This window comes from Bufo bufo, chromosome 2, assembly GCF_905171765.1.
Source record: "Bufo bufo chromosome 2, aBufBuf1.1, whole genome shotgun sequence".
NCBI classification, from domain to species: domain Eukaryota; kingdom Metazoa; phylum Chordata; class Amphibia; order Anura; family Bufonidae; genus Bufo; species Bufo bufo.
This window is the reverse complement of record NC_053390.1, coordinates 36,692,750-36,705,668: the sequence shown is the minus strand read 5'-3', so window position 1 is coordinate 36,705,668 and position 12,919 is coordinate 36,692,750. Positions and strand designations below refer to the sequence as shown.

The 12,919-nt window shown below is 46.8% G+C and overlaps 1 protein-coding gene and 1 pseudogene across 1 annotated transcript in view; one reads left to right on the top strand and one right to left on the bottom strand.

Moving 5' to 3' along the window:
* TTC33 (tetratricopeptide repeat domain 33) overlaps positions 1-12,919 on the bottom strand; it is a 234,896-nt gene that overhangs the window by 120,921 nt on the left and 101,056 nt on the right. The gene's annotated exons all lie outside the window — the stretch shown is intronic.
* On the top strand, positions 9,225-12,257 carry LOC120992157 (annotated as a pseudogene).

Below are 12,919 nucleotides of genomic sequence, written 5' to 3'. Positions count from 1 at the left end.
TCCAGACACAGGACAGTGAGGAAAAGGAGGGGGGGGGGGGGCATGGCTGATCTTACGAGATACACAGAGACTCTATCCATCCTTGCAGATTATGTACACTCCATATGTGAGTGGTAAATAACTAGGCGCAGGGCTTAGAGAAGGCATGAGGCTTTCTCTTCTACTGCAGACCTATGTCTTACATCCAGACACAGGACAGTGAGGAGGAGGAGGAGGAGGGGGGGACATGGCTGATCTTACGAGATACATGAGCTCTGCTACATCCCTAGTTCAGAACAAGGGATGTAGCAGAGCTCATAGTGTTCTGACCCAGGGATGTAGTAGGGGTGATATTGTTCTGACCCAGGGATGTAGCAGAGCTCATAGTGTTCTGAACAAGGCATGTAGCTAATATTAAAGACCCACCAATGTCATTTGCTATGCGATTTATTACACGATCTGTAACATCTGAAATTGAAGAGAAAAATTAGCATAAATTCTTCAGCAACAATGTGTCCATATTACAGTGCATTGAAAAAGTATTCATATCCCTTGAACTTTTCCACTTTATTTTTAACCTTGCACCCGCAAACTTAGTGTAACTGCCAATCTATTATTTTATTTTGCAATGTGTAGGGGCAGTGATACTGATCATTTTTGTAATATACTTTAATTACTGAAATCGTACATTTCTATTAGAAAAATAGCTCTAAAAAGGCCCATTTTGTGCCCCTTCTGTCTTCTGTTTACATAACAGTGGAGACTTGCTAACACTGACTGTTATGTAAACAGAAGATAGAGGGGGGGGGGGGGGGTTTCCAAGGCTCAAAATGGGTCACTTTAGAGCTATTTTTCTCATAGAAATGTGCGATTTCAGTAATTAAAGTATATTCCAAAAATTATTGCTTTCACTGCCCCTACACATTACAAAAAAAAAAATATAGAATGACAGTTACACTTTAAATGTATTTTATTGGGATTTTATGTGAAGTGAGAAGACAATGATACATGGTTTTCAAGTTTTTTAATAAATAAAAATTGGCAAAGTGTGGTGTGCACTTGTATTCAGCCCCCGGAATCAATACTGTGTAGGACCACCTGTTGGCGTCTGTCTCCACCAGCTTTGCACATCTAGAGGATGAAATCTGCCCATTCGTCTCTGCAGAAGAGCTCGCGCTCAGTCAGAATGGATGGAGAGCGTCTGCAAACAGCAGTTCTCAGGTCTGGACTGTGACTGGGCCATTCTAACACAGGAATATGCTTTGGTCTAAACCAGGGATTCCCAACCTGTGGCCCTCCAGCTATTGCAAAACTACAACTCCCAGCATGCCCGGACAGCGTACAGCTATTAGGGTATACTGGGATTTGTTGGGAATCCCTGATCTAAACCTTTCTTTTGTAGCTCTGGCTGGATGTTGAGGGTCGTTGTCCTGCTGGAAGGTGAATCCCCTTCCCCAGTCTGAAGTCTTTTGCAGCCTCTACCAGGTTTTCCTCCAGGATTGCCCTGTATTTAACTCCATCCATCTTCCCATCAGCTCTGACCAGCTTCCCTGTCCCTGCTGAAGAGAAGCCTCCCCGCATCATGATGCTGCCACCTCCATGTGTCATGGTGGAATGGTGTGTTCAGGGTTAGTTTTCAGCCACACATAGGGGGGCATTGTCTAAATCTATGCCAGCTCCCTTGGCGTAGATTGAGACCCTTTTCTACACCTAAAACAGGCGTAAAAATCATAACTGTGTGACCGGCCCATTTTTTTTTCTCCGCCCATGCCCCGCCCCCTTTTTTTTAGACCTGGTGTGAGCGACAGGAAAGGGGAAAAAGTCTCCGATTGCGCTGCAATCTGTGACAGATATACGCCAAAAACTGTTCTATATCTCAGTGCTCCAGACTAAACAAAATACCTAGTAGCCATTGGCTCCTGAACTGAAAAATTTAGAGGCAAAATAAAAATTTTAGTCGCCAAATCGAAACCGAATCAAAATTTTGGTATCGTGACAACGCTACGCCGATCAGATCAAATTTTGATTCGCTTTCGTCACCATAAAAAAGTATTGCGATACTCAATACTATGCAAAAAAAAAAAAACACAAAAAAAAGCCGCGTGCATTCCGCATCTTATGAAACTTTCGGCCCATAATAGAACAGTCCTATCCTATTTTTTTTGGGGTGACAAGGTGACTAAAAAAAGGCGAATCGCATGGTATTAATTTATTACGGCGCTCACCGCATAGGGGAGATTTTTTATTAATTTGATAGTTTGGACTTTTCGGACGCAGCGCTATGTAATATGTTTATTTATTGTTTATATATTTTATATGTAAAATTAGGAAGGGGGGGATTTAAACTTAATATTTTAGTGTTTGTGTTTTGTTTTTTTTTTACTTACGATTAGCCCCCTTAGGGACTAGAACCCTTGTCCTATTCACCCTGATAGATCTCTATCAGGATGAATAGGACCTCACAGTGTCCCTGCTGCCCTGTGCTATCCTGTGCTCTGTGCACACGGCAGCAGGGAGCTTACTATAGCAGCAGGGGCTTCAGTAGCGTCCTGGCTGCCATGGTAACCGATCGGACCCCCGCGATTACACTGCTGGGGCTTCGATCGGAACTGGCCACTGAACCACCAATGACTTTAATGCTGAGGTGTTGGGGGGGGGGGGGTGTTTCCACTGCGCTGCTGAGAAGAACATCAGCAGCGGGGCAGAGAACTATCATCTCCTGTACCCCGCCGCTGTATTCAACGGCAGAGCTGCGGCGGCGGGTCTAATCGCAAATGGCCATTTGTAAATTCTAAGTCGCATTGGCGACTATTTTGGTCGCCATCTGGACCCTGTATCTGTTCTTAAATAACCCCCATAGCGTTTTGCATTTAAGTAAAAAAGCCAAAAAGTTCAGCTTTAGGCCTCATGCACACAACCGTATTTTTTCACAGTCCGCAAAACGGGGTTCCGTTGGTCCGTGACCGTTTTTTCGTCCGTGGGTCTGTCTGGATTTTTGGAGGATCCACGGAAATGAAAAAACAGTCGTTTTGGTGTCCGCCTGGCCGTGCGGAGCCAAACGGATCCGTCCTGAATTACAATGCAAGTCAATGGGGACGGATCCGTTTGACGTTGACACAATATGGTGCAATTTCAAACGGATCCGCCCCCCATTGACTTTCAATGTAAAGTCAGGAGTTAATATACCATAGGATCTGAGTTTTCTCCAATCCGATGGTATATTTTAACTTGAAGCGTCCCCATCACCATGGGAACGCCTCTATGTTAGAATATACCATCGGATTTGAGTTAGATCGTGAAACTCAGATCCGACAGTATATTCTAACACAGAGGCGTTCCCATGGTGATGGGGACGCTTCAAGTTAGAATATACTGAGAACTGTGTACATGACTGCCCCCTGCTGCCTGGCAGCACCCGATCTCTTACAGGGGGCTGTGATCCGCACAATTAACCCCTCAGGTGCTGCACCTGAAGGGGTTAATTGTGCATATCATAGCCCCCTATAAGAGATCAGGGGCAGACCCCCCTCCCTCCCCAGTTTTAATTTCATTGGTGGCCAGTGCGGCCCCCCCGCCCCCCCTCTATTGTATTATTTCCATTGGTGGCACAGTGTGCGGCCCCCCCGCCCCCCTCCCTCTATTGTATTATTTTCATTTGTGGCACAGTGTGCGGGCCCCCCCCCTCCCTCTATTGTATTATCATTGGTGGCCAGTGTGCGCCCCCCGGCCCCCCCTTAATTGTATTAATATCATTGGTGGGAGGTGTGCGGCCTCCCCTCTCTCCCCCCCCCCCGATCATTGGTGGCAGCGGAGAGTTAGAAGCATCATACTTACCTGCTGCGCTGTCTGTGTCCGGCCGGGAGCTCCTCCTACTGGTAAGTGACAGATCATTAAGCAATGCGCCGCACAGACCTGTCACTTACCAGTAGGTGGAGCTCCCGGCCGGTCACAGACAGCGCAGCAGGTAAGTATGATAATTCTAACTCTCCGCTGCCACCAATGATTGGGGGGAAGGGGGGGGGGGGGGGCCGCACACTGGCCACCAATGATATTAATACAATAGAGAAGGGGCCGGGGCGCACACTGGCCACCAATGATACCACAATAGAGGGAGGGAGGGGGGGGGCCGCACACTGTGCCACCAATGAAAATAATACAATAGAGGGAGGGGGGCGGGGGGGCCGCACACTGTGCCACCAATGAAAATAATACAATAGAGGGAAGGAGGGGGGGCGGGGGGGGCCACACTGGCCACCAATGAAATTAAAACTGGGGAAGGAGGGGGGTCTGCCCCCTCCTGCCTGGCAGCCCCTGATCTCTTATAGGGGGCTATGATATGCACAATTAACCCCTTCAGGTGCAGGTATTGTATTATTTTCATTGGTGGCACAGTGTGCGGCCCCCCCCTCCCTCCCTCTATTGTGGTATCATTGGTGGCCAGTGTGCGCCCCGGCCCCTTCTCTATTGTATTAATATCATTGGTGGCCAGTGTGCGGCCTCCCCCCCCCCCCCAATCATTGGTGGCAGCGGAGAGTTAGAATTATCATACTTACCTGCTGCGCTGTCTGTGACCGGCCGGGAGCTCCACCTACTGGTAAGTGACAGGTCTTTGCGGCGCATTGCTTAATGATCTGTCACTTACCAGTAGGAGGAGCTCCCGGCCGGTCACAGACAGCACAGCAGGTAAGTATGATGCTTCTAACTCTCCGCTGCCACCAATGATCGGGGGGGGGGAGAGAGGGGAGGCCGCACACTGGCCACCAATGATATTAATACAATTAAGGGGGGGCCCGGGGGCGCACACTGGCCACCAATGATAATACAATAGAGGGAGGGAGGGGGGGGCCCGCACACTGTGCCACAAATGAAAATAATACAATAGAGGGAGGGGGGGCGGGGGGGCCGCACACTGTGCCACCAATGGAAATAATACAATAGAGGGGGGGCGGGGGGGGCCGCACTGGCCACCAATGAAATTAAAACTGGGGAGGGAGGGGGGTCTGCCCCTGATCTCTTATAGGGGGCTATGATATGCACAATTAACCCCTTCAGGTGCAGCACCTGAGGGGTTAATTGTGCGGATCATAGCCCCCTGTAAGAGATCGGGTGCTGCCAGGCAGCAGGGGGCAGTCATGTACACAGTTCTCAGTATATTCTAACTAGATGCGTCCCCATCACTATGGGAACGCCTCTGTGTTAGAATATACTGTCGGATTTGAGTTTTCACGAAGTGAAAACTCAGCTCTGAAAAAGCTTTCATACAGACGGAGCTTCGAATCCGTCTGTATGAAAGTAACCTACGGCCACGGATCAAGGACGCGGATGCCAATCTTGTGTGCATCCGTGTTCTTTCACGGACCCATTGACTTGAATGGGTCTGTGAATCGTTGTCCGTCAAAAAAATAGGACAGGTCATATTTTTTTGACGGACAGGAAACACAGGTCACGGATGCGGCTGCAAAACGGTGCATTTTCCGATTTTTTCACGGACCCATTGAAAGTCAATGGGTCAGCAGAAAAAAAAACGGAAAACGGCACAACGGCCACGGATGCACACAACGGTCGTGTGCATGAGGCCTTAGTCTCATCTGACCAGAACACCTTCTTCCACATGTTTGCTGTGTCCCCTACATGGCTTGTAGAAAACCGCAGGCCGGATGATGGCTTTCTTCTTGCTGCTCTTCCATAAAGACCAGATTTGTGGAGTACAGGACTAATAGTTGTCCTGTGGACAGATTCTCCCACCTGAGCTGTGGATCTCTGCAGCTCCTCCAGAGTGACCATGGACCTCTTGGCTGCTTCTGTAATTAGTTTGGGTGGGCGGCCATGTCTTGGTAGCTTTGCAGTTGTGCCATACTGTGGCAAACATCGCCACTTACAGAATGTCTTTCTTGTCTGTACCTCTTCCCCTCCCCCTTTTCCTGTCCCATTGTTTCCCCAGCAGGGTGTTGTCTCAGGGACACTGGGAGACCAGCTTAAACCAGCTGCAGTGTCCCCCCTCAACCTCCCATCAGCCCTTGCTATTGTCTGACCCCACTTCTCCTTGTACCATAGTCATCTATGTATTGTATGTAAATGAGGCTGTTGGCGGTTTGAAACCAGGTGCGCCATGCCGAGTAAAGTCAGTTGACTCCCAAACTGTGTGTCGTCCAGTCACTGGGGAAATTGTCTCTTGGTTATTGACCTGCTTCTTCAGCTACAAGGGGATTTAAATGAAGATATTGAGGGTATACCGTGAAGCTCCGCAACAATTGGTGGCAGCGGCGGGATACAAGCCTTGCAGCACAGCAAAGCAGCAGTTTGTTGAAACAGCCATTCGGATATACCGGAGTTCGAGAATATGTGCAGTCATACGAACGAACGGCGAATGGAGACGAATTATGCAACATTGAAACGAACTACGTTAAAGGAATTATTGGAAGCAAGGGGAAGAAAAGCCAGCAACAAAACCAAAGCTACTCTTGTGGCCGAACTCATGGAGGGGGACAGAGCGACCACTGCGGCAACTCCACAGGAGACGGAGCCAACAGAATTTACAAGAGAGCTCAATAGCAGGTTAGCTTTTTACCCAAACACCCCCTCCGTGGAGACACTAGAAAGACTGATAGCAGATGTACACGAGTACATTGTAGCGAAGCAAAACACTATTCAGCGAGTCGGGGAAGGAGCCCCAGCGCCCACCAGCACTACCCAGGGAAAAGCTAAGATTCCCTACCAAGCTTTTAAAAATTACACAGAAGGAGAAAGTGATATTGACGAATACCTACAGGATTTCGAAAGGTTGTGCCAGCTACACGACATCAGCCCAGCCGACCAAGTACCCCTGCTGGCAGGTAGATTGTCAGGCCGTTCTCAGCAGCGCAGTGGAGGAGCCTCTCCCTCCCCCCTGTGCTGCCTCCGCCAATAAGAAGTGACGGGAGGAGGAGGGGAGGTGCTGCGGCCAATGTGCGACCAATAAAGAAAACTGACCTGTAATACAAATACAGGAGGCGGGTGCCGAAATCAGGGAGCTGCGATCAGCGGCAGTTGAGTTAACCCTTCAGGTGCGGTACCTGAGGGGTTAACTGCCGCTGATCGCAGCTCCCTGTCACAAAGGTCGGGTGTCGGCTATTTGATTTCGGCACCCGCCTCCTGTATTTGTATAAGAAACATTGGTGGCGCAGTGGGAAGTGCCAATGAGGGTTAAAAATAATTTAAAAAAATTAACTCACCTCCTCCAGTTGATTGCGGCTGCCGGTCTCCTGTTCTTTCTTCAGGACCTGTGGTGACGTCACTGAGCTCATCACATGGTCCATTACCATGGTGATGGATCATGTGATGTATCATGGGATGAGCACAGTGATGTCACCACAGGTCCTTTGACAGGTCCTGAAGAAAGAACAGGAGACAATCAATTGGAGGTGAGTTAATTATTTTTTTATTTTTTAACCCTCATTGGCACTGCCCACTGCGCCACCAATGTTTATTATATTGAGGGGGGGCGCACTGCGTCACCAATTTTTATTATACTGGGGTGTTGGGGGGGCGCACTGCACCACCAATGTTTATTATATTGAGGGGGGGCGCACTGCACCACCAATGTTTATTATATTGAGGGGGGGCGCACTGCACCACCAATGTTTATTATATTGAGGGGGGGGCGCACTGCGCCACCAATTTTTATTATACTGGGGTGTTGGGGGGGCGCACTGCACCACCAATGTTTATTATATTGAGGGGGGGCGCACTGCACCACCAATGTTTATTATATTGAGGGGGGGCGCACTGCACCACCAATGTTTATTATATTGAGGGGGGCGCACTGCGCCACTAATTTTTATTATACTGGGGTGCTGGGGGGGGGGGGGCACTGCGCCACCAATGTTTATTATATTGAGGGGGGCGCACTGCGCCACCAATGTTTATTATACTGGGGTGTTGGGGGGGCGCACTGCGCCACCAATGTTTATTATATTGACCTTCTACTATGCATTCTGTACTAAGAATGCTATTATTTTCCCTTATAACCATGTTATAAGGGAAAATAATACAGTGAATAGACTTTCATCCTAGCAACCATGCGTGAAAATCGCACCGCATCCGCACTTGCTTGCGATTTTCACGCAGCCCCATTAACTTCTATAGGCCTGCGTTGCGTGAAAAACGCACAACATACAGCATGCTGCGATTTTCACGCAACGCACAAGTGATGTGTGAAAATCACCGCTCATGTGCACAGCCCCATAGAAATGAATGGGTCAGGATTCAGTGCGGGTGCATTCCGGTATTCTGAATGCCGGATCCGGCACTAATACATTCCTATGGGGAAAAATGCTGGATCCGGCATTCAGGCAAATCTTCAGTTTTTTTCGCCAGAGATAAAACCGTAGCATGCTGCGGTTTTCTCTTTTGCCTGATCAGTCAAAATGACTGAACTAAAGACATCCTGATGCATCCTGAATGGATTACTCTCCATTCAGAATGCATGGGGATATACCTGATCAGTTCTTTTCCGGTATAGAGCCCCTGTGACGGAACTCTATGCCAGAAAAGAAAAACGCTAGTGTGAAAGTACCCTAAAATATTAAGTTTAAATCCCCCCCCTTTCCCAATTTTACATATAAAATATATAAACAATAAATAAATAAACATATTACACAGCGCTGTCCAAACTATTAAATTATTAAAAAATATCTCCTATGCGGTGAGCATTCGCCATTTTTTAGTCACCTTGTCACCCCAAAAAAATAGGATAGGACTGTTCTATTATGGCCCGAATGTTTCATAAAATGCGAAATGCACGCGGCTTTTTTTGGTGTTTTTTTTTTTTTGCGCGGTATTGAGTATCGCAATACTTTTTTATGGTGATGAAAGCGAATAAAAATTTTGGTTTCAAAACAACCCTACGCCGATCTGATCGGCGTAGCGTTGTCACGATACCAAAATTTTGATTCGGTTTCGATTTGGCGACTAAAAATTTGATTTGGCTCCTAAATTTTTCAGTTCAGGAGCCAATGGCTACTAGGTATTTTTTTTTTTGTCTGGAGCACTGCAGAGACTATTTATTTAAATATTTCTCAGTTTTAACTGTAAAATGAAATAGGAACAAAGAATCCTCCCTTACTGCAAAAATATACTAAGAGGTTTCTGTGGAATTAGATTATGAGCCCTAATGGGGACAGGGACCAATGTGAGTTTTGACAACCTCTGTACAGCGCTGCAGAGCATGTTGGAACTATAAATTAAGAAAATAATAATAGGGGAAGACGAAAGTGAAGGGAATCCGCAGGAGCTGGAAACGAAACTGACAGGGAGCGGTCGTGTGGATCCAGCCGCCCTCAGCCGGGCAGGTCAGGTGGCCGCCGTTACTGAGGCAGACCGGGGCCGTTACAGCATCACTGACCACCGCAAAAATGCTGGAGCCTGAGAAAGAGCTTGTTTCAAAGATGCTGCGGGCGGTGTTGCAGTCCAACAAAAATGGCGTAGCTCTGCATCGCGTGCAACATGAATACAAAGCACTTACTGGTGATTGGATTCCTTTCAAGGAAATGGGTTTTCACACACTTGATGCCTTCCTGAAAGCTATCCCAACAGTTGTAAGGATGGATATCTGCCGGACTGGTGAGGTAATAGGTCATGCTGTGGTCTGCAAAGAAACTGCCCAGATTGCAGAGCTTGTGGCTTGCCAAAGAAGCTCAAAGAAGAAATCTGGTGGTCAAGTAAACTGCCACATGAGATTGAAGTACTCCACCCCGATAACACATATTGGAAAACCTAAAGCAGTTCTTAGAAAACCAGGTTTTTCACCACAGCAAGACAGAATAAGAAAACCTGTACCTTTGGTTACAAGAGGAAAGGGTAATGTTTGGAGCAGCCGGCCATCAATAGACCCTACTCCTGTTCATGTAGCACCTGTTTATGCATGTGGACTTGTTCGGGAGGTTCAGATGCAGAGACCACCAACCATTACCAGCCGGCCTGAAAAGAGTTAATCTTCCACCCCGATTCCAGAAAGAAGTCAACCCATATACAGTACCTCACCCTGTCACAGACTCTAATGCAAATGAAACAACGCATTCTGGCAAAGCTCCTCTGCTGGGCAATTTCCATCCCAACCTGCCCATAATTCAAAGCAACCGGCGTGATCTGTTCAGCAAACACAGCAACGGTATTTTTTTTATCCAAGCTGCCATATGTATACAGGGAGACCTTCAACTATGATCTGGGTGATGAAGTCTTGAGACAAGTTGTGAATTGGAGCCACATATGCATGGCACAGACGCTCATAAGCAATGGCCATACTGAAGTCATTCTATGTTCCCCCACTAAAAAGCCACAGATGCCTCAAAAGACTACCCAGCAACGAAACAGCGATCAGGTTAAACCAAATCCTTCCCTTGGCCAGACGAAGCCTGCGTCACCCCAGAAACAAACTGCAAATCCTGTACCTCATTCTGAACTTAAGCAAAAGGTTTCTGAACTCTTGACCCACTACTGCAGTGGTCTCTGGTTACATGCACTCCCCAAAGTCTTTGAGGACACTTTCAAAATGAAATTTCCCTCTGGCGCTTTTGATATAAATGCACTTTCTGAAATATCAAGTGTGGATGTTATTTCGGAAGATCCATACAAAGCAACCCTGTACCCAAAGAGCACACAAAGCGAAGGGCAAAATCGGAACCTTGCGGTCACGAAAGGAAGACAGAAACGTGATGATGAACCATGTCCAATGGAACAGTCAGAAGAAGAAATTGATACAGATATGGCTCCTCCACCACTGGTTATACCATCAGAAGCCTCCCCCTCCGTTCTGGTTGTTGAATTAAATAACACAGAGGAGGTTGTAATACGGTATGTTGGCAAGGACTACTCTGCTGCACAAGAACACATGGAAGATGAGATGAAGGAGTTCTACAACACAAACGCGTCACCTGTCAGACCGAGCTCCTTAAAAGTGAGACAACTTGTGGCAGTTAAGGCAGATGAGGAGGCATGGCTGCGCGCTCAGATACTGTCTGTAGAACAAAACAAAATTAAGATTTTGTATGTGGACTATGGATTCAATTAAGTTGTGGATTGCACTAAAGTTTGTCGGCTGAGCAAACAATTTTACTCTCTCCCAATCCAGGCTGCAAAATGCAGACTAGCAGGTTTGGAAGCTTTCTGTGGTGACCTAGTTCTTGTGAAGGCCGTGGAGGTGAAAGCCTGTGGTAAAATTCTTGCTGTTGAGATTCTTCAGAAAGCAGAGAAGCCACTAGTGATACTCTATGACACATCGGGGATCACAATATAAACATAAATGCCACCTGTCTTCGGGAGCTGTCTGATCATTCTTTGAGTCTACAGTTGAAGGTGAATGCTTCCTACACAAATGTGAATGTGACCAACGTTTGTTCTGATGGGACGTTATTTTGTCAGGTCCCGTCAAAAGGTCTGACGAAACTTAGTGAGACACTGCATAAAGTTGAAGCTGAATTTAATTCAAAGACTGTTACTTCTGATTTATTTGTATCCCTTCCATTCTGTGGGAAAATATGCTTGTTCTACAGCAAGGGGAAATGGGCACGTGTGGAGATAACAAGTGTCCACAGCAGTCGAGCTCTAGATGTTCAGTTTCTAGAACAATTGCTTCGGTGAGGGTGTCCGAACTGCGAGAAATTCCATCTTCCTTTCTACGAGAGATAATCTCCATACCACCTCAGGCCACAAGATGCTGTCTTGCTGATCTTCCTCTTAACATTGGTATGTGGACACCAGATGCAGTTTTGTGGCTCCGAAACACTGTTTTAAATTGTTCCGAATGTAGCATCAAGGTAGTGAAAATAGACAAAGCAAAAAGCATGGTGTATGTTTATCTCTTCACATCGAGGCTTTCTCTTGATGCTGAACGCAGCATTAATCGGCAGATCACCAATGAAGAGTTGTGGAAGCAGCAGAAGAACGTATTGCCCAGTACTGTATCAACTTTGGCAAAAGGTGGAGGAGATGCTGGAACACAAGCTGTGGTGTCCCGGAAAGATCAAAGCAGCATAACAAAGAAACCTGCCGTAGAGCAAGTCACCACCGGCACTACCTTAAATTTGCCTCCACCTCTACCTCTGCCTAAGTCTGGTGAGCACATTGACATCTTTGTGTCCGTGGCTTGCCATCCTGGCCATTTCGTCTTCCAGCCTTGGAAGGAGCTGCACAAGTTAGAAGTACTTATGGAGGAAATGCTATTACACTACAGCACTACTGAAGAGAAGCGGATAGACATGGAGAAAAATAAATTGTATGCTGCAAAGGTGGATAACAAGTAAGTCTTTGTGAATGCATATAATAAAAATGAACAGCAGCCTTGTATAAAAAAAAAATAATAATAATAATAGAGTCTCAGTTTTTCATGTGACCCTCCCAAAAACCAAACCACAGAAGGTAAGTTCAATTAAAAGGGGAGTTTCTGGTCAGGTTCCCTGTGTTCCTCACCAGACCTGGGTGAGGGTATAATGTGTCATGATTTGGGACTGAGATGTTAGAGGTACATTTGGCAGCACGTTCATTCAAGCATCAAGAGGACAGGTCCTCTTTCTACAGAAAGGAAGAAGGTAAGAAGCCTTTAGGAATCTAAACTGGCAGATGTTCTTCAGAAATATGGCATAAACACATTGATAAATCTGCCCCACTGTCTACAGGAGGGACCTCGGGGGCAGAGTCTAACACAGGGATTGCCTGTGTTGTTTTCTCATGCTCCGCCCCCGCACTAAGTATAATGCAATGTATCAGCTTATCTTGGAATGTTTATTTAACTTTCTACACTTTCTGGAGCAGAATTTCTAGAGGGATCTTTATCACTTTGATGCCCAATCTTCAGGCGGTATGCAGCTTACATACTTCTCAGTTGCTCAAGTGACTGTTTATAACGAAAGGGTTTAAAATTTCCTGAAAGCTAGAAAAAGATTAAGATGGTGTGAACGGCAGACAT